The 23,569-nt window shown below is 35.9% G+C and overlaps 1 long non-coding RNA gene across 1 annotated transcript in view; it reads right to left on the reverse strand.

Annotated features, from left to right (window-relative positions):
• Positions 1-1,682: 1,682 nt before the first annotated feature.
• The window catches only part of LOC102900150, a 65,735-nt gene continuing 43,848 nt past the window's right edge, over positions 1,683-23,569 (reverse strand). Inside the window, exon 4 of the long non-coding RNA XR_002739575.2 lies at positions 1,683-9,131. This is a non-coding gene — a long non-coding RNA (uncharacterized LOC102900150). The remainder of the gene's footprint in view (positions 9,132-23,569) is intronic.

A 23,569-nucleotide genomic window follows, 5' to 3' on the forward strand; every position in this document is an offset into this window, starting at 1 on the left:
AGGAAACTTAAATTAATATTGCCAAATGAAAGAAACCAATCTGAAAAAGCTATATACTATGTGATCCCAATTATATGACACAATGGAAAAGGCAAAACTATGAAAACAGCAAAAATATCAGTGGTTGCCAGGGATTGGGGAGGCAGTGAGAAATGAATAGGTGGAACAGGGAGGGTTTTTAAGGAGTAAAATTATTCTGTATAATACTTGAATGGCGGACACATGTCATTGTATATTTGTCCGAACCAACTGAATGTACAACACCAAGAGTGAATCCTAGTAAACTTTGGATTTTAAATGACAATGATGTGTCAATGTATGTTGATGGGATATTGTAAGAATTCTACCTTTTTGGTGCAGATGTTAGTAGACAGGCTATGTATGTAGGGAGGGGAAAGAGGTGGGGCTTCTGTGGGAACTCTTTTTACCTTCTGTTCTACTTTCTTGTGAACCTAAAATCGTTTTTAAAATATTTGTTTAAAAAAGAACCAGGAAAATCAGAAGTTAGGTGCCCCAGAGAGGATTGTCTGAAGTCCAGTTGTTTCTATTCCTTTATGCTAAATAACTTATTGTAAGGCTGAAGTTGTTATTTCCTTTGTTAGTTTTGTTTTCATTTATGGATTTGGTCTATTGCTTTCTGTGACACTTACAGTGATGAAAAATGACTGTTTCTAATTTACACATAGAAAGCTATGTGTGGTACCTGAATGTTAGTATTATGAAAATTAGTGTCTTCATTTTCTAGGGCTGCCACAAAAAATTAACACTAACTTGATAACTTAAAACAACAGAAATTTATTTTCTCACAGTTCTGGAGGCCAGAAGTCCTAAATCAAGGTGCCAGCAGGGTGGATTTCTTCTGGAAAGTGCTGAAGGAGAATTTGTTCCTTCCCTCTCTCCTATCTTCGGGTAACTGTTAGCAATCTTTGGCATTCCTTGCCATGAGGATGCCTTGATCCAATCTCTGCCTTCAGCTTCACATGGTCTTCTCTTCTGTCTCCAACTTTGTTCTCTTCTTTCATGGACACTTGCCATTTCATTTTGGGCCCACTCAGTTGATCCAGAATAATCTCATTTTGAGATCCTTCATGTATTTACATATGTAGACACTTTTTTTTCCAGATAAAGTCCTATTCACAGGTACCAGGTTTTAGGACTTGGACATATCTTTTTTAAGAAGTTACCACTCAACCCACTACAATTAGTATTAATATATTGTCCCAAAATATGAAGCCAACATAATACTGTCTCCAATCAGCTTGCTCATATATTCATATTTAAAAGATGGGGGAAATAGTCAAATTTAAATTTTTTTCAAGGATTTTTTTTCTTCCTGGCATCCACTGCTTTCTTTTAAGTTGAGAGTACACATTTTATAATGAGAGATAACTAAAAGCATATTTATGTACATAAGATTTTTAATAGACAAAAATATCCTAATCATTCATATAGAATCTTACAGATTTTGTTCTGTGCTATTTCCCAATTGTATGCAATTTATCAAAAGTTGTAGGGCTTTTTTGGGGCGCCTGGGTGGTGCAGTCGGTTAAGCGTCGGACTTCAGCCAGGTTACGATCTCGCGGTCCGTGAGTTCGAGCCCCGCGTCAGGCTCTGAGCTGATGGCTCAGAGCCTGGAGCCTGTTTCCGATTCTGTGTCTCCCTCTCTCTCTGCCCCTCCCCCGTTCATGCTCTGTCTCTCTCTATCCCAAAAATAAATAAACGTTGAAAAAAAAATTAAAAGAAAAAAAAGTTGTAGGGCTTTTTAGAATTCTAAACAAACAACTATTTCAGACTATGTCTATAATAAACTTTAGAACTAATCATTTAGGCTAGATCATCTACTTTTATTTGCTTCTCTTTGGCTTATCTTTTTATAATTTATACATTTTTAACAACTGTATTTTAGGGATCCTAATATCAGTGCTCATATTATACCCAGTTGTGTTACACTAGGTTCCTAGGAGACCCCAAAAAGGATTTCTGCAAAAATAGAAATGAACAGGAAAATAAAATGAAAGATTATCAAATATTCTTTGGTTCTAGCTGTGCTTTTAAAAGGTATATTCGTATTTAAATATCCCAACATGTTCATCATATAATATTGTGGTTTCGAGTTTTAAAAATCTATTCCCATTTTTTCCTTTTTTTCTTTTTTTTCCTCATACTACTTTTCAGCACTGTCACCATAATACAGAGCAAGAAAAGTGTTAAATTCACTGTAGGAAACAAGCCTTCATTTTGCTTCTTTTTTTTTTTTTTTTTTTTTTTAAATAATGGGCTTATAACTATGCAGGACAAACCCTTCCTGACAGTGACAACTTTAAAGCATCTCTCTCTCCATCTTCAGCTGAAGGAAGTAAAAGCCATTGTTATTGATGTATGTGAAATTCTGGGAAAGAAGCAGAGCTGGGGAAAACATGTATGCTCCCTAATCCCAGTTAGGGGACCAATTTGCAGTTTACCAATTTCCATACAGATGGTTGTATTCATTCCTCTGCTTTGATTATTTGCCCAGTTGCAAACCACCTTCCCTCCCCAAACACACACGTTGCTTGGATTTAGCTGATGATGAGGTCTGAATATTGCTGGAATGAAGAATAGAAGGGTGTTTGAATATCATTATATTTGTCAGTGGGCTATTCAGGAGGACTAAGTTAGCAATGATTCCTCCTCCTTGTTATAAAAAAAAAAACACTCTGAATATGTTGCCATGTGGTGGAATTGGGATACAAAATTAGAGAAGAGAATGCTATTAGTGACCGAAAAATAGATTGGAATAGATTTATTCCAAGAAAAGCAACCACAAGTTTTAATCTGTTTTAGAATATTTCTGATAACACTGTAGTTATTCTTCGCATTTAAGGGTTCTGGAAAATCTAAAGGATCCAGCATAGGGTGAGTTAGATTGAAGAAAAAGTAATGCAGTGGGTGAAAGGGAAAAAGGACCTGAATCCTAAATAGAATTTTCTTAGACTAAGTTTCAGTTGAGTTTCTCATAATAAATGCAGAATTCTACAGTTAGATCTAATGAGCTTTTCAAAACACATAAGATACTTGCTCAAATTAAAAGTGAATTACTTGGGACTTCTGTGAATTGGATCTAGGTCTATTCTTTCATGACTCAAAATTTAGTCACTACAAAAATGGGAACATAAGACCCTCCTTGCTTGATGGTGACTGATTGTCTAATATATACCCATGGCATGCATATTAATAAACGGCTCGTTTGGGAGAACGTCTTTCTTTTTCTTAATTTTTTTAAATGTTTATTTCTTTTTGAAAGAAAGAGAGACATCATGAACAGGGGAGGGGCAGAAAGAGAGGAAGACACAGAATCCAAAGCAGGCTCCAGGCTCTGAGCCAACGTGGGGCTCAAACTCATGAACGGCGAGATCATTACCTGAGCTAAAGTTGGACCCTTAACTGACTAAGCCACCCAGGCACCCCTGATCGAGTATTTCCTATAAGCCCAGTCAAGGATAAAGATTTAAATCAGTCTCCCTTTTGTGTCATTTTTCCCAAAATTAACAGGTCTTATGTTTGGTATGCTTTGGGTGGTCAGCGCCCATTAATGGCAGCATCCGTAATAAACCTAGTTTTCTCTTGCAATCATTTCTGTGAGGATGAGGACATGGGATTCAACAACAGTTGGGAAATCGTCTTCGTGTCTTAGAGTCTGCATTCTCTCCTAACTAGAGACAGGCCCCCAACGAGGACCTCATGCTTTCCATGGTAGAAAAAATCGGGACTCTTCCTGATGCTTAGTTTCACAAAGTCTTCGTCTAATGGCGTCACTTCTTCAGTGTGGTTAAAAAAAATATATTTTCCATGCTTTTAAGATAAACAGCTAATCACCTCTGAAGAGAGTGCAAGTACAGATTAACTGATTTCAAAATTTGATATTCATCTATCTGTGCTACCTCACCAGGGAGGTAAAATCAAATGAATCATGCAAATGTATAAAGGTTGGATGATAAAAAACAATGCTGAGAAATTATTAGGACAAATCTTGTTTTGTCAGGGCTGCACTTAATTGAATAGCATTAATGGTATTATGTTTTTAAGCAAGGGCTAATGTGCAATTTTATTTTTTAAAATTACCTAGAGACATATTGTTTCTGGACTATTAACTTTTTTTTTTCTCAGTATTTAGATCACAACTCCTAAAGGCTTAGCTATATTTTGACAGGTACTGACAAAGAGTGCCATGGAATTGTGACTCGATTGTCACCTTCAGAGTGTTCAAGCTGAAAAACTCAGGATGAGTGCTAGGTACTAATTAGAACTGTTATATTAGGAAAGCAAATACAATGGTGTCTAACATTAAACAAAGCACAGTTCTCATCAAAAATGGTTTCTTTTGTGTGTGGGTTAGTCTATAAAACCATTTTGCATGTTAATGAAGCACAAACAATTATTGCCAGAGTAACTAGTCCCATGCAATTACAAAAATCACATAAAAGCCCTATTGTTTGTTGTCTTATGATTTTTTAATGCTAATTTTGCACTTGATAATTTCGGATTTCATTTGTACTACAGTGCACAATTAGGTTTTTATATCTGTGAAGGTGAAGGCTAGTAATAGGAAAAATAACTCCTCATGTAAAAAGTAAAAGAAATAGTCATTTCCAGAATGAGACGATCAGACAGCCTGAAAAGATGGAGAAAAGCGATGAGGCGAATTTCCATCAAGCGAAAAGGCAACATTTATGTCGCTGAAAGAAGAGGGTAACCTAGACTATTTGCCATAGAAATTGGAGAGGGAGAGAGAGACACACAAAGAGAGGGAGGCAGAGGGAGAAAAAGATTGGAAAGAAAAGAAAAACACAGAAACAGTGGAAGATAAGGTATGGGGAGGAAACGAGAGTTAAGACACTCATGCTCATCACAGAATTGCCACATACTGCATGACAAACCATAGTTCCAGCTGTCAAACTAGAGTGATTCAGGGGAATGGATTTATAAGTAAAAGTCTATGGAGACAATTAGGTGTCAAAACTATTTAAGCAAAGAAGTGCCACTATCAAAATGCCAGTGTGAACGCTAGCTGGAATTTTAGCAAAACCTTTGAAAAATGGCTTAATTGATGAAGAATTCTTTGCATCAGTATCAGGTGAAAATGGCAGATTTGTGTCTTACTAAACCAGGCTTTCAATTTTGTCTCAAAGCGCACAAGGCAACTTACTCCTTGGGCTTCACGTTTAGATAACAATTTAATCTTTTACTCCAATAATGTAGATCTTGATGCGATTAAACAGTTTTTTCCTAGAAAAAAAATGGCATGGTGTATTGAATTTGTTTATATTTTAAAATAAATTTTTGGGAAACTGCAAACCACTTGCAATGATTTCAATCAGTGTTTACCTTCTGCAATGTTTATAAGAACTCTGGATTTTTTTGGTTGGTCTTACTTCCTGGATGGTGCAACACGTATTGGGTACAGGCTTAGATTTAATGCTACCTTAGACGTCTTTGAATACAGCACAATGTTTGAAAGATCAGAATTCATTTTTCTGTTAGGGTTCTGGTTCTTATTTTTGTTTACTGCAATTTAAATTATATAAAACGTTTGTAGCTCTCTTTTATACTATTTAAAATACTGGAAATATACTTAAAATGAGCATGTTTACACTATTAGAATAAAAGCTTCAAAATCCCAAACATTTCATTTTTCACATAACTGTCTGAGTTTAATCTTCTTTCTTCTTCTTTTTTTTTTTTTTGCATCCCCATATTCTCATTCTTTTTTTTTTTTTTTTGTCTACTATTAAAAGCATTCCTCAGAACATTAGTGTTTTCAAAGGGTGAATTTTCCTATTGTTAATTTTACAATTAATTTATATCCCTGTTACTTATGGACTGTTATTGGGCCTGTATATAGAAAATACATCTTATCATATGGAAATATCATTAACATACACTTGCAACTATGTGGTATTTTAGAAATATTACACATTTTTAGGTAATAATTATTTCCTGGTTATCACAGTTTGAAGGTGTTACTGTATCTTCCTGTTTCTCTAACCTTCCTCCTCCATTATTACTATCTAATCAATGGAAGGAAGGAAGGAAGGAAGGAAGGAAGGAAGGAAGGAAGGAAGGAAGGAAGGAAGGAAGGAAGGAAGGAAAGGAGAGAAGGAGGGAGGAATGAAGGCAGGGAAAGGGAGTCTGGGGTAGTGTCTAAGTTGTTTCTACTACTTAAAGCAAAGAAAATCCCCAGGGTTTTCTTTTAAATTTTGTCATCACTGTTGCTTAACTTTGTGCAAACACGATAATACACGTTCCTTAATAATGTGGAAGTCTACGACAAATATTCGGTGCATTAACCATGTACATTTTTAATGAAAAGAATTTTGAAACTCTCCGACAAATAACTAAATCTTTGGCAAAAGTAAGAATACCTGTGTGTATTTAAATATATAACAAAACTGCCTTCAGTTAATGTAAAAATCATCTTTATCTCACATGAAAATAAGTGGTGACAAGCTATAGTGTAATAATCTGAAATTCATATTGAAGATTTACCTCTTTTGGTGTCTTAGGGACCCACAAAAATATTTTTTAAAAATTTACATGATGTCTATGCATTCTTAGGTTCAAGTCTATAGCCCAAGCCTTAGTTCCTAGATGTTAAGAAAACTTACATAGTATAAAAGGATCATTCGGCAGTTCAGCAGTGTTACTAACGAGTCTGATATAGAACTGAGTATTAGGGGTTAATAGTTTGGAAAATCAAGAGACATTTAGGAGAATGCATACTTTAGTGGGCATTACATAAAACAATCATTCTTTAAAAAGGATTAGATATATTAAGCATTTCCAAATCATTTTTCTTGTCGACTTAAAGTGCGCAATGCTTTGTTTCCATAACATTTTTCTAAGCCTTTAGACCAAACAGAGGTAATTAAAGGAGTCCACTGAAAGAATTTCTATTTATAAGTCATAAATCACAAAGTGAGTTCTCTACCTCAAATTTTAAAAGTGATAATATATCCAATAGTAGAAATGCCACTTAATAAAAAGAATGCCACCTATGCCTGTTTTCCCTCTAAATTTAGTGTCGTGCTCTACACTTGGTTGTTTTCCATAGTGTGGGCAAGCCACTGCCAGCCTGGCTCCGAAAATGGCGACAAGCACTGCCTCAGCATCTTGAGGTCTCTGTGGTGAATCCTTCTTTTCCCCTTCAGCTTCCCCTTCCTGAATAGGGAGGGGGTCAGGAAACTTCAAAATATACCTCAGTTACTAAATTTCCAGGGAAGGAAATGCCATGTATCAACTATCATCTCTGCTTCCTCCTCCGCTTCCCCGGCCACTTCTTCCCCTCCAAACTGCAATGACACCTCCAATCTTTACCAGCCCAGATCCTGGGAAGGAAACTCCCTATCCTTCACCAATGCCTTCTGGTTGCTCTCTGGATGCATTCATTCCACAGCTGGGATGACTATCCCTACTGTTTTATTTATGATGCAATCAGCTGCTGTAAGAAGGTGAACAGTAACTGCGATTCCATTGCATAAAAAAGCCTTTTTAGCCCTATGTTATAAACATTTAAAAGTCTCTCTTTTACCCTTTTAGAAAAAGCACAGCAGGAGGTAGATAGAGGTCACTGGGAGTCTCTAATTCATCTACATTTATAGTAGGTGTTGCAAGCTCTATTAGCAGAAAATGTATGACAGTCAGACCGAAGTTTAATGTTTTACTTAAAATATCTGCCTCTCTAGCTAATGCCAGAAGCTGTGCCCATGATTGGTGGCATGTAGACACTTACTAGCAAAAGCTTCCCCTTTGGCAGAAACTATCAGTTGGAAAACTGCTGTTACAATAATATATTTGAGTATCATCCCAGAAAATCCTGCTTAAGAGATTTTTTCCCCACACAAGGCAGCACTAACAGTACACAATGCTTCCTGCCAACACAGACATTGACATGCACTAAAATATTGAATGGTAACTAGACATATGTATATTATCTTGCCGTTCACCAGTGGAAATGATTTTGCACTGGGAAGACAATGCTCTTCTCATTGTGCCAGCGACAGTGTCCTAAGAGTAGGTTCGGCACCAATACACCAACCCAGCACCCTTCTGAGAAGGCTTGTAAAGTGCTGCACGCTGAACTGACTTCATCCTATAATTATAATGGCTTCCTTAGTGGGCCCATTTCTTCTTTGGACACTGCCATCTTGTGAGTACTAAATACATCATCAGTGAGTCTCGTTCTCATGTATTACACTAATACATCATTGGACTGACAACTGCTTCTGATGATCTATTAATGCAATACATCAGAGTGAGGTGTTTGAATAGGGTATTACTCAGAAACCAGTGCCGTCTTCATAAAGCCAGGTCCACAATCCAATTCCATTTAATTACACAGAATTCATAGCATGCTAGCAGCAGACTAATACTACCAAAATTCTAGCATCATCAAAGAAATTATTTGCATTCTCATTACATTATCAACAAAATCTTTTTCCTTTCCTGGAAATAGATCTGTCTTGTAAGTCAGTGATTCAGACTCCATGAGCTCACCATCCCCTACGACACAGGAGGATCATTTTGCAATGGCCCATGAATAAAACAAATACCCTTTTCCCTATCCTAACTACTCCACATTCTATAGTCGTTAAAAAGAACATCAGATTTTCCCATCTAAAACACAATTTCTTTGGTAAACATACACACTATATTGAATACTCTTTGTTTGTAGTCACTAGACGCCGTCTAAACATTTGTACTTCTGTACACATTATACAGAAAAAAGAAGAGACCAGAAAAAAGCAGCTGAATTTGCTTTAGAGTCAGTTACACTGCACTCTATGTATGTGTCATTTGTCACAAAGCTATCATAAAGCACACCCAGTCCCTCTGTTCTTCATTTCTGTATAGAACACATCTATTTGTGTTTGGATAGCTTACCGTGAAATTTAAATGGTGTCATCTATTGCTTTTTGGTGGTGTTATGAAGATTTTGAATTGTCTCTAATAATCAAGTTTCAACAATTGTATCCAACCTGAATTAACACGAATTCTTTTTAGAAATTCACTTTGTTACCTGCGCATTTTGTTTGTTTGTTTCAGAATTCCTGGAGTGTTTTCTTTGGTGTTTCACAATAGTCATCCAGTATAATCTAAATGAAACAAATACCAAGATTTTACAGCATTAACCTATGAATTTTAGGTTATTCCTCTCTCAATTAAAGTTAAGACCACAATAAAGTAAACATCACAAATCAGTGCCATAGTTTATGACACAACTTAAGTCCAATTGTCTAACACCTTCCTTCCTTTGTCACAGATTTTTCAAACAGACTATTTTGTTTAAAAAGCATTTATCTATTGTTAATGTCTTTGGAGAATTCATCTTGGGGTTTATACTGAAGATAAATGCAGGCGTGTGGTTTATGAAAAATGCCTCTGCAAGTGACACGCAGCCTGATATGAGTTACCACAGTCCGTTTCACATGTGGGGCAATCCACTACTTGCCTTGCATTTATTATGTTTTCTGGCCTGTATTTTTTCTTCCTGTTATTGAGATCTTTTGATATTATATACTCTTAACTACAAAATGCTGGCAGTATATCTGCAAAGAATGATATGTGTATATGTACTATACTCTATAATATCACATTTTATATTATATATGTATTATGCCATATACACAATGTAAGAGTCCCCTCAATATCAATTGCATTCCTTAATATTGATTGCACACCTCAAATATGCATTTCATTTTAACTCAGGACAAGAATAACAACAAACCGTCATTAAAAACTACCTCAAAAAGAAAAGCTGCCTTTGGGGGCAGGAACGTGTGTGTGTGTGTGTGTGTGTGTGTGTGTGTGTGTATGACAAAAGGAACAAGAACAATAGTAAATAATGCATGTCTTTGGATATATAGATTAATCAATCTAGTTTGAATCTGTGATAAAACTCCCTGTCACTTAAAAAAGGAATATAGATGTTTATATGCACGTGACTCCTTTATGGAGTTTATCATTCCTCAAAAGTTACAATTCTGCTTTCCATCGCATTTTCTCTCCTTTACTTTTAGTAAAACTGTCTTAGTCTCAAGATCTCCTTTATGTATGTTTCTCAAAATAGCACTCACAATTCATTTTGAGCTTTTGCTAATTAAAGTATTACCTTGAGATCTGAATGCATACAGTATGTGAATAACATGTAGTTGTTAAAAAGAAGCATGCTCATGATTAGTTCAGTTATAGATCTTTTTTTTTTCTTTCCTTTAAATGGTCCCCTATGCCACTTACTAATATTTTCCACCCTTGCAGCTTTTAGGTTGTCTATCTTACAACTACTATTCTGTACCTACTTAGGCACACATGAAAAGCAATATTCCAGCTTGTTGGCTGCACTGGGTTAATACAGGGACAGTGCCTTCTGTGCTCTGAAGCGACATTGCATGTAAGTTCATGGTGACAGAGATACCCCCCGTGCAGTTTCAGGATGTCACAAGGAAGGGGAAAGATGGCCGGACTCCATCACTCTGGATGCACTCAGGGGCTGAATGAATTTGAAATATAACCAAGTCTGAATGGAAGAGTGGTCAGAAAGCCAAGAGCAATTACTTCAGCTTGCAAAATGTTTAAACGATTTACTTCACAGGACAAATGCAGAGTCTTTATGTGCTGGGAACTCTTAAAACTGCATTTGGACAAAATTTGGTGAGGCTCTTTTCACAAGCTATTGGAAAAGGGGAAGGGAAATTATTTGAGATGCCAGCAGCATTTAGTCAGGTATTTCTGAAACCCAAACCCCTATCCTGTCACCTTTGTTTCAGAAAGTCTGACTCGTTCACATTTTCCATCACCTTGGGAAGAAAGCTCAGGTAAGTGGCTTAATTTACAGATGGATGGAACAAACTTATTTAAAAATTCTCAGTATGTTATCATGAATCATGTAGGCCTATTAAACTAATTGCTAAGTAAATTTAAGCAGTATTACAGTAGAAATCAGTAGAATTTGTCATCAATCTGGAGAGATCTTTGGTGGTCTCATGCTGCCCCCCACAGATATGTCTCAGAACATTCATTATGCCATAATTACAAAGTCTCTTTGAAGAGGCTAAAAATCCCTAGACTCCTCTCATCAATTATTTTCACCTGTTAATTCATTTTGTGTGAGGTAATAACCTCGGCATAATAACAAATGTGCAAGTACTCCGATTTTGCAATTAAAAGCAGCAGGGCTTCTATTTTGATCATACAGACTGTGACATCCATCATAGAAAACAATTTGGGCCTAGCAGGATGACAGATGCCGTACTGATGGCTCTACTAACTAACTGCCTGTCCTAGGAAAAAAAAAAATGGTCGGGCTGAAGCCCGCAGCTGCAAGCTATCTGATAGCTTCTGACCAGTCAGCAGGAGAAAGCCTGCAGTGACTAAATTACTGAAAGGTAATTTTACTTCACAAAATGAGGATTTCTGAGCCATAAACGTATGCATTCCAGTGGCTGCTGTAATTTGGAAACAAATAGCCCTTTTCATTTGAAAATGACTGGAATCACTGCCAGTGTTCAGGACGTTTTGTTTCTCCAGCTTTTACATGAAAAATACAATGTAATACTCATTATTTCTGCCCCCTTTCACATCTTATTAGACACAGAAGGCAAGGTGGTTATCTCTGCTCTCTTAGGCTAAATCTACACAAGGAATTTTCCCCCCAACCTCTGGACAGGTGCCTAAATAATGGAAGAGAGCTCATTTTTGTCTTTTAGTCTGTATCAAGCCCGAGTGAGCACAGTCTTGGGATGAGATCCCACTACCCCAGATCATCTGGAAGACACCCACACCTAACTGATCACACTATGGGATGAAGCTGTTTACTCACCCATCCTAGCTGTGAAAAGGGGAATTCGGTGCTAATAGATACAGATGAAAGGTTTCCGCCTTATTTTTAAGATCGTAATATTTTAAAAGATTTCATAAAGCACAATGTGGCCTCTCTTTTCACTTCAAATTAAAGTATTTGGTATCTTAACCTACACTTCACTAGAATAACTGTCTTTCAAAACATATGTTCTTATGCTACTGCCAATTTTGAAAAGAAAAATCATACGAATATGCAGTAAGTTTTGGTTAATTGAAAACATAAATATTTTCATTATTACCTTTGATAGGAAAATATCTCAATAGAAATTGAGAGGCTTTGTGCATCTGTGTTGCTCTTACAAAACTAAATTCAGGGAACAGATTATAGAACACAGGCCACTCAGTATAATAAAAGCAGATATGAAATGCAAACAAAAACCATATTCCTGGAAACTGTTATGCTTTTAGGATTATGTGTTCAGATTTCTTGAGTGAATCAGGACAACAAAGGATGAGGCCAAGACAAAAGGTTAAGCACAGTATGAACTTTCTCAGCTGCCGGGCACCTTAGGAAGATAGTGCCGTTTATGATGTTAACAGCCAATAATGCTTACGTTTTACACTTTGCTCCCATATTCCTTGCAGAAAAACAGGGAAGAACACTCGGTTTCTTGGGGAAAATCTTAGTTTCTTAGTCCACTTAGTTTCTTACTCTACAGTTTCTTAGTCCACTGTATCATACTCATAAACCCTGTCATCAAGAAGGACAAACAGATGACAGAAGCAAGGATGTGCTCCTGGAGAAACACAGAGCAGTGAGGGATGTGCTTCTTTTTTCAGTGCTCCAATCAGGCTCCTTCCTAAACCTTTGAAGGTAATCCAGGGTTGGGCATGGGTCTCCTTTGACTTTCAGGAGGGTGATCCTTTCACATTCGCTATTAATAAATCCTTTAAACTTGTGCAGAATACCTCTGCATAAGGGCAAAAGCCTCCGTGAGTAGCCTGGTAAGTTTCATACACAAGTTCTTTTCATCAGGTTGCACAGTGAAAAATCAACTGAAAGAGACACATTAGAACAACGAAATTGCAATTACCCATCCGAGATCTCCTTTAATGGGATGCCAGGAGGACTTGCCCTTTATGCACACGCTCTGACTGTAACTAATGCTCGGTAGTCATCAACAAATTATGACTCGTGACACTTTTGCTGCTGCAGTATTAAGCCCAAAGTCCAATGGAGAAAATATATGGTTTTTATTACAAAATTGTTCTTGTTTACAATTCTAATATCCTCTTCATTATCTACTTTTCCAGACATTTTAGGCAGTTCTGAAGACCTGGGGCAGCACTAGTCCTGTCATAAAGAGAAATTAATGTTGTTAAAGTTGGCCTAGCTGCCCTCTGGGACAGCTGAAGATGTGGAAATATAAGGCTCTGTTTTTAAAATGAAAATGATTAAAGGCACAGACACCTTGCTCTTGGAGCAGCCACTAAAACTTTTAATAAAATACGTGGGCATACACACACAAAAGCTTCTTTTCTTTTTCTTTCTAAGTCATCATCATCATCATCTCTCTCTCTCTCTCTCTCTCTCTCTCTCTCTCAAATCCAACTTTGTTCTATAAGAAACAGCCCGCTTTCAAGATTAATAAGCGTAAAAATGACCTCATCATTATAAAGAACACATCTGTTTCATTCAGCAGTAGCTTACTCAGTAACGACCAGGCACAGAGAAACCAGGAGAGCTTTCTCCAAATAGTCAGTAAGCTAATTAGGAGCACTCTTTCACAGGTAGTCTTTACAACAACCGGCAGGCTCAATCTGGCCTCTCGAAAACACTTTAAGAACAGCCGAGCAATCACCACTGCTGGAGGTGGGCACCCCTGCTTGTCTCTTTCCAGATTTCAAGAAGGGGTTTTCTCAGGAGGAAGCAAGGAAGAAACAGCAAGCCAGTGGAGGTTACTAGAAATCCTTTTAGAGAGAGCCTACCAAAAGTATCTTGAACAAAATGGCTCATATATCAGGAGAAAAATGGCAGGAAATAACTCAAAGGAAGAGAGCATAACCTTTGCCATCCAAGGGCCAAAGAACGGCAGTCAAGATTTCACCTCCCTGATCCTCTCAACCTTAGTCATTTTGTCAGGTTAAGCGAATGCTCTCCATATAGAGCTGAAGAGTGAAGTAACACCCCATTCTGCTAATGTTTTAATTATAGTATTTTATTTCAAGAAGTTTTGTTTTTCCACCATTTTCTTCTTTCTTTCTTTCTTTCTTTCTTTCTTTCTTTTTCTTTCTTTCTTTCTTTCTTTCCTTTTTCTCTTTCTTTTCCTTTCTTCCTTTCTTCCTTCCTTTTTTCTTCCTTCCATCCTTCCTTCTTTTTGATTTCTGATTTCTTTCTGACTTCTTTTTAGTTTTTCTACTTGCCAGCATGCAGCTCAGACACAAAATTATTATTATAGACATGGGAGGAATAAAAGTTTTACCATATTCTTTAATTGTTTTCATTGTTTCACTGTTTGCTTGGTTGCTATTTACAAGAGTTACTATAGCTTCCTTAAAATATAAAATTACCGGAGGATAGTCAAAGGTCACTGAGGTTCATCTTTTCCATGCACAATTCTCTCATGTAGATAATTTCATTGAACATCTGCTCTGTAAACAGACTTAGCAGACTGGAGTCACTCATTCCCATGTTTTCAAGTAGACTCATATAAGAAGCCATGTGAAACCACAAATCAAGACCATTTCAACAGCATAGGAAGAATGTCACAACTCCATTACATTAAGCAGCTTGAGTATCCAAAAGACGGCCATACTGTCATGAAACACTCCCTCTGCTGTTGCTTCAGTCTGCGTCTACTTCCTCCCCTGAGTTTAGGTTTTGTTTTCTCTCTTGATTCCTTGTTCTGCGGCTCTATTACACACAGATGGAGAAAACATTTGCCCACACACAGTAATTTGAGGGGTGCCAGGCACTGCACGCTGCTGCAATAGCCACGCTTCCTCTCCTGGGGCCTCATACAAAGTGTCTGAAATTCCACAATTAGATGTCCTGTCCTGTGGACTTTGAAGGTTTTCTAACCTTCAGGAGTCACCTAATTAAATTTTAATACCCTTAAGTATAAACACCTTAACTGAAACAGCTAATACCTTGTTGGAGATTAGTTGGCGAGTAGTGTTAAAGAAATTTAGCTTTGGGATAATCATAGCAATAACATTAACATTACTGAGACCCTGATCCGTACCACTCACTATTCTAACTTCACATGGTTGAACTTATTTCAGCACCACAACAGCCCTTAGTAAAAGAGACAATTAAGCACAGAGAGGGTAAGTCATACAGCTGTGAAGGACTGAATCCCTAATCACACCCATACATTCTGGCCCCTAATTTGATGTTTACAATGAAACAACTCCACAATTCAACTCAAATCCACAATTAAAAAGGGAGGGGGGTGCCATTTGAAGGAAGGAACTCTTAAAAGCTCCAACATCATACTGCTTTCTTCAACCTCTGCTGAAGGCCTATAGCATGAGTACAACACCTCTTAAACAGTGATCACATATCAACAATCACTATCTATTCCTGTCACCAGACATTTCTCCAGCAACTCATACAGCATTTTGCTTATTTGACCCTACTTTACTGTAGCCTTTTCCTGAGAAGTTATATATCTACTCTCATTAAAATGCAAACACATGTTTGGAAAGGGATTGGCCAATGATGAAAAAGGCATCTGCTGCTGAGTCTGTGGTTTCCTTACATGAAATGTTTGTCTCCTTCACCCCAAGCTATAGCTGACATCTAAACTTTCATATGCCTGTGCTCAATTACTGGGTAAGTTGTATAAACCAATAGGTGGAAAGCAGTACATATTCTTACTGGATGTAGTATTCTCTTTTTTTACCTTGAAAAATAGCATAAAAATGTATCTTCAATTGATAATTCTTCAATTATCCTAAGTTAGAAAAAAAGGAAGAAAGCAATTACTAATTTCATTTATACTAATTGATATAAGTTCATTATTATCTGTAATCAGAAATCAGTGCCATATACTACTAGTAAAACCTGTCAACTCATTGAATTATTCACTTCATATTCATATATATACGTATATTCATATATGCATGTATACATATTCATTTGATCATTAATAAAAAATATATATATACACACAATAACACATATACATGACCAAATGAATAAAAGGTTATGCATATGAATACTTAAATGTTGGGTAAGAATCACAAGTGGAATGTTGTATTTGGTAAAGCAAGAGTAATGGAGAAAGACATTCATAGATTAAAATCCTGGCACTGCTTCATATTAGCTTTCTGACCATGGTGAATGTTCTTTAATCTCTCTACACTTATATTTTCCTTTTGTTTTTTTTAACTATAGTCATCATGCATATTGGATTCCCAGAACTTACTAAATCTTATAACTGGAAGTTTGTACTCTTTGACCAACATCTCCCCATTTCCCTCATGCCTCAGCCCTTGGAAACCAATGACTGTTTGTATAAGTTGCCTATTTTAAGATTCCATGTATAATGTATTTTCTCATAGAAAAATAAAATTTTGTCAAAGCAAAAATAATTCGTACTTCATAAGATTATTGTGAAGAATAAATGAGATGTAGATTGGCTTATTTTTTATACACAAGATGAGTACTCATTATATGGTGGAAATACAATAAATATTTATTGATATATTTGAGTGTTTTTTTCATTGATTTTGCCTGGTATAAGTGGTCACTTTAAATTTGTAATTTCACTTATTCTTCATCTCAGATAAGTTTGTTGTCTATATTTAAGATCAATACTTTTTTATGTCATCTTTTTTTTGAGAAACCAAATAATTAATTATACATATTATATATTTTCCTTTGCTTCCATATCACTCACCTTAACCATGTGATGAGTTGTTTTTGCTTTCTTCTGAGGGAGAGCTTTTGAATTTCACCTTTATACCACTAACTCAAATTTCTACAAGACTTATCAAGAAAAAAAAAAAGAATATCTTAACTAGAAAAATGAGGAATTAAAGTAGAGACATTACTACTGACCTTACAGAAATAAACAGAGTATAATTGAATGCTATGAACAACTGTATGCTAACATATTAGATCATTTAGATGAAATGAAAAATTCCTAAAAATGTACAACTACTGAAACTGGCACAAGAAGAAACTTTAAAAATCTGAATAGACCTATAACAAGTAAACAGAATAATAATTTAAAAAATCCAACAAAGAAAAGTCCAGGTCCAGATGGTTTCGCTGATAAATTCCACCATATGCTTCAAAATAATTTACATATAGACTTCACATCTTCTTAAAAAAATAAAGAGGAAATATTTCTCAACTCATTTTATGAAGCCAATATAACCCTGGTAATACTGACAAAGTTATCAAAGGAAAGAAAACTGGAGACTACTATTTCCTATGAATACATACATAGAAATTCTCAACAATATACTACCAAACGGTATCTAGCCATATATAAAAAGGATTTATACACCACGACCAAGTGGGATTTATTCTAGGAATGCACAGTTTATTCAAGGCATGAAAATCAGTCCATACGCCATGTTACTAGAAAAAAGGACAAAACCCAAATAAATGATCAGACCATCACAATAGATGTGGAAAAAAATTAAACACAATCCAACACTCTTTCATAATAGAAAAAAAATCCAACAAACTAGGAATAGATGTGAACGTCTCCAAATTAATATAAGGCATCTACAAAAAACCCCACACCTAACACCAAACTTAATGGCACTTTCCATAAGATTAGGAACAAGACAAAGATGATCACTACTATTCAGCATTGTACTGAAGTTTCTAGCCAGGGAAATTAGATAAGACAAAGAAATAAAAGGCACCCAGACTGAAAATGGCACTTGCAAATGGCACGATTGTGTACTATGGACTATTTTGAGTGAATCATACTAAAAATACCAAAAAAAAAAAAAAATACTAGTAGGGTTAGTAAACAAATTCAGCAGGTTTGTAGGATACAAGATCAATACAGGAAATATAGTTCTATTTTTATACACTAGAATAAACAACCTAAAAATGAAATTAAGAACATAATTTTATTTATAATAGCACCACAAAAATAAATTCCTCATAAATGTATCAAAAGAAACATAAGATTTGCACACTGAAAAAAACCCAAAATATCACTGAAACAAATTAAGATCTAAATAAATGGAAATATGTTCATGGATTGGAAGAAGGCAATTGGTAAGAAGGCAATATTCCCCAAATTGATATACTTATTCAGCACAATTCCTATCAAAATTCCAATTGCGTTTTCTGCAAAAAATGACAAGCTGGCCCCTAAATTCTTATAGAAACTTAAGAGTCCCAGAATAACCAAAAACCTTGCTGAAGAAGAAAGTTGGAGAACTCTTTATGATTTCAAATTTCACTAAAAAGCAACAAAAATCAGTAATGCATACTACTGGCATAAAGACAAAAATATAGATCAATGGAATACAATTAAGAATTCAGGTATAAATTCATACATCTAAGGACACTTGATCTTCTATAAGGTTGCTAAAATAATGTAATGGGGAAAGAACAGTATTGTCAACAAAGAGTTGTGGGGCATCGAATATCCACATGCAAAAGAATAAGGAACTGTGTACAGTGTTAGTTCTTAGCTTTGGCTAACAGCACTTCCTTGCTCTTGCAATGTAGTTTGTATACATGACAAATTCTGACCTGGTTTTGCTTCTGTAAGAAATTATCAAACTTCATTTCAGAAAAAGGATATTATTTGGTCATAAACAAAAGTGAAAACATTTTCATTCGCCATTGCACAGTGATTCCATGGGAGGAAGGAGACCTGTGGTGTACATTGTAAAGTGTATGCTCTATCATATGGCAAAGTTTCAGGATGACACTAGTAATGTGACCATTAGGCACACATACTCATCTGAAATAACTACTTTCACAAAATAATCCACCAAGCAGCCATTCCTTTCTTCATAATTAATATAAACGTGATTTCCTGGAGCATCCAGCAAAAATATATATTTTTAATGAGCCTTGCAGCTAGGTGCAGTTGTGAGATCCAGTTCTGGTCAATAAGATATAAGTGGAGGTCACCTGAGAATTTCACAATAAATGTGACTTCTTTACCCTTGTTCCTGACTAGAATGCAGATGTTAAGACCAGAGCTTTAACATCCACCTTGTGACCACAAAATCACCATAAAGGAAAGGCCAAGGGAATCCTAGAATCCTGTCCCTAACATGAGCCCCTGTGCCAATATCAACAGGCAAACAATTTTCTCTTATAAGGGAAAAACAAAACCCCAATCTCATTATGCTATTATACTGAGGTCTCCTTTACCTGCAGCTAAATTTAATTTCTAAATGATATACCTAAATGAAATCTAACTGGAAAATGTCATTATTTCTGCTCTTCCATTTTAAGTTGTTCTTTTTCCTGGTATTAACTGAATAATTTTTTCATACACCACATTTTAAAAATTCTGATGTAAGATTTGTTTTCACATTATTATAATGTAGCAACTTTATTTTTAAATAAGAGGTAATGGAAAGATGCCATATGATTCCATAAGTGAGATATAAATTAATAAAGGGGAAGTTCTTAACAATGTTACTAAAATAAATTATACTCTTTGGTTTAGCACACAATTAAATAAAAAATTAAATAGCATATTGACTCAAACTTCCTTGATAGTGGATGTAATGGATATACATGAGAATGCTCAAAGGAAATCAGAATATATAACACCAACATGATAGGGCCTCACTGATTTGATGAGTGCTCATTTTCAGAAAGAAAACACTATGGAATAGGAACTAAATTTCTTCACTTAAGCATCAGAGTCAGTCCTCATTATCCTGAGGTCTGATTTCCCAAGGGGCTAAAATATTTAAATTGGTGTTGTCTATACATATGTTACTGGTTGAAGAACCAACCAGTAGCCCTATGCATCTATTTAATCAACAAGTGTCCATCAAGGTCCTATCATGTACTAGAGACTGCCTGGGTTGGAGCCAGGTATCAGAGGTAATTAATATATACTTGATACCCTGCCTTTACTGGGATTGTATTGCAGGGTGATATAATTAAGGAACAAATATATATAACAAAAATTAAAAGTGCCTTGAAGTAAAAGCCAAAATGTTTCTGCAATAGAAAAAAAAATAGGGGGGTAATTTCCTTCGCTATAATGATCAGAGAAAGTCTTTCTGAGAAAGGGCATTTAAACTGACACTTGACCAGTTAGAACAATGAGAAGGCAATGATGCAATGAATTAGACAGACTGGGGAAGGCTAGATATTGATATACACTGAGATAACATTTCTGAGAAGAGACAGAAAAAAAAGCAGTGCTTCCTTGAGCATAAAGGAAAGTGGTGGGAAATGTAGTCATCAGGGGCCTGTCATAAGAGATCTTATATGCCACGTAAAGGGTTATTCTAATTAAGGTGGAAAATTCTTCATATAAATTAAGGATGCTTTTGATTAAAAGGAACAGGAAACCTCGGTATCAATGGTCTAAACCATTTCAATTTAAATCAGTAGAAGTCTGGAGGTCAGTTGTTCCAGGATTAATTCAGTGGCTCAAAGACATCATCAAAGGTCTAGCCCTGTCCAGTCTTCCATTTGGCATCTCTGGAGAGTTGGCATTATGTCTTTACCCTTCAAGCCTCATGGTCACAATAGATAAGCAGTTGTCCTCATTAAGATAAGCAGTTGTCATCCTGTTAGTTGATCCTAACAGGAAGGAAAGGGCTAGATCAAAAGGCTTTATCCCTTATCTTTTTCTTCTGTAAATAGCATATTCCTAGTGTCAGTGCAGTTCATTGTTCCAGAGTGAAATTTAAGTTTAGGTTGAGGTTAAAGCCAGTGCTGATAGAAGAGCCAAGTACATGGATGTCTGCAGAGATGGCCAAAGTTTTTCCTCAAACTTTTCTCTGTGTGCAACACAGAAGACCTTAAGGATTAGGATAATTTTAGGCAAATAAAGCTGCTAAAAGCCGGGAGAACAGATCAAATATATTATCACAATAATTGCTCATTCTTTACAAGGTTATTGAAATTTCAGCGATATCTCCTAGTCTTCTGCTAATGGAAATACAGCATGGTTCCTACTGAATTCTTTCCTTGATATTTCCCTTCCATTTTTAATCTTAGTTCTACTTAGACATGAATTACATAATTCAGAATACTGTCTGGAGTTTATTAAAATTCTTTGTGATTACTGACACCAAAACACTGCTCTGAAATCTTTAGGACCTCAGATAATATTCCTGGCACTTTGTTTTTACAAATTGCAAGATTTTTTTTGAAAACTAACAATTTATCTTAAGGTATCAAGTTCATCAAACTCTGATTTCTCTAAAGTTTTGATTAATTTTTAATCTGTGAAAATCTGAGTGCATTAAAGAAACAGGATTCATTTGACTTCGTTTTCCCATCTAATAGGGCATCCCTATTAAAGAAACTGAATTATCTACTTTGTATTTTTTGCTAAGCAGAATTACAGCTTTAGTTCTCAAAAATACAATTCCAGATACAGCCATTAAATGTCAAAACCACCACTTCAGAGTATTCAGTGTTCTCCATGAGGATTCTTACATAGCTGGGTTATAATTCCTAGGTATATATTAAAGTACATCAAAAGAAGGCTTCCTTCTTTGTCCTTTTTTCCCTTTCTTTTTAAAATATGCAAGAGTAGTTTGTAGCCTATATTCCAGAATTTCCTGACTAAGTCAGAGTTGCATCTGGAATGATACTTGAATTCAGAGGCAGGTCTACCTCCTCATTATTCAAATCATTGGAAATGGCTCATATGATGTCATCAGCTGTCAAGAGAATTTAGTATAAATAGACCTTCCATCTGCAGACATCTAACTGGCCTTATTTTAATTGTAGTGTCAACTCATTTGTAACATATTGTAGAAGGACAATAGACATTGAAACCTGGAATCTACCATTCTGGAGGGTGTGCTCCTGGCCAAGATGCTTTGGAAAAGGAGGATTACCAGCTTAAAGAATAGATAAATATGAGCTTGAACCAAACTTATTGTTCAAAGAGAAATAAGAGTTTGCCATCAGGAATAAAATATTTCCATTAAGACCTTGTGAAGGGTAAGGGTAAATGACAGGAAAATTTTAATCTTCCTGTGGCTTTCACTAAATATAATCTCAAGTGAGCCAACCTGGCTAAGGGACTCAGAAGAGTGAATTGTCTCATGACTTTGAAATGTCAATAACTCTTTATAAACAATGGTTTTTGCATATGGCTTAGCATCTGTCTAATTCCTCAGCCTGAGAGCTGCTACCATCTCTGAAATGAAATGTAAGAACGAACAATGTCTCATAACCCTGAAAAATCAAGGTATTCTAAGAAACATAGGGATATAGGGTAAAAATTTTTCATTTATCCTCGTGCTGGCTGGATTTGGAGTTGATTTCCATTAGCCTGGCTCTGATAGAATCCATGTGGATGTGGGTGCTTAATAGATTCTGTTTGGTGATGGGGGTGGTGGGGGTGGTTATTTCTGCAGCTGGTTTTGTGCTGAAGCCAAAAGAGTATAAAATCCTTTTAACTAGACTCCCAGCCCCCATTTGTGATAAACATAGTAGGCTGCCTCACTAGCACCAGCAACACGTAAAGTTCAGTTTCCTTCTGCAGGGAGATAAGAGGATCTTAACGGGTGGCTCTGAGCGCTGCATTTCCTATTTCACGCTCAGTGCATACGACTTAGGTTAACTCTCTTCATATGTCATGGATTCTTTAACAAGCCCACACTGCCCTTCCCAAGACACAACACTTCGCATTTCCCCCAAATGTGCAAAGCTAATTGCCTTAAACCATACTGAATGTTTAAACACAGTAATCAAAGGTGTGAATATTTAACTGGTTTTATCTAAATGATTAATTTCTGGTGTCTCTGTGTAAATAGTGCTATCCTCCAGCAGTTTCAGGCAATAGAATATCTATATTTGCTATTCAATTCTGAAATTCCAGATACAGTTGTCAGTTGTACACTTGACATGTATTGATGGCCCAGATATGAACAAGTGTCCTACAATATAAGTGGAATTCCTGGGCCTTAGTTTAAATTATGCAAGATGTGCTTCCTGTTAGGGATTCATTTGTCATGGACACCAAAGGATCTCTGTCTTTTTAAAGCCTCTAACAAGTAAAGGGAATGTCTTTTATTGATCAAAATTATAGAGGAGATATAGTTCACCCTATGTCACTAGATGCTATAATTGCAGAATAGCATATCTTGCTCCTAAAATTATCACCTCTGCATTTAATAGTTTATGGGCAGGGCATTTGCTTTTTATAAACAATTGCATTTAATAAGTATCATTAACATACATAAACTTGATTTAAAAATCAAACAGCGCAGTAGAATTTATAATAAGAAACGTATAATTCTAACTCCTCTTCTTTGACTCTGAGAACCACTTCCTGGAAGTTACACTGTAAACATTTCCTTGTGTATCTCCCATGTATCTTCACACATATGTGCATATCCCACATACATATGTAAAAACATAATTATATGCATGCACACACTCATATGTGTATACATGCATGCATTCTGCCTTTTGGCACTTAATATATCAGCATTTATAATCATACAATCTGTACAATATATATCATTATTTTTGGTGCCTGCTTAGCATTCTATTATACAAATTTATCATATTTTAAGGAAATGT

The sequence above is a fragment of the Felis catus genome, chromosome F2 (assembly GCF_018350175.1).
Source record: "Felis catus isolate Fca126 chromosome F2, F.catus_Fca126_mat1.0, whole genome shotgun sequence".
Taxonomy (NCBI): domain Eukaryota; kingdom Metazoa; phylum Chordata; class Mammalia; order Carnivora; family Felidae; genus Felis; species Felis catus.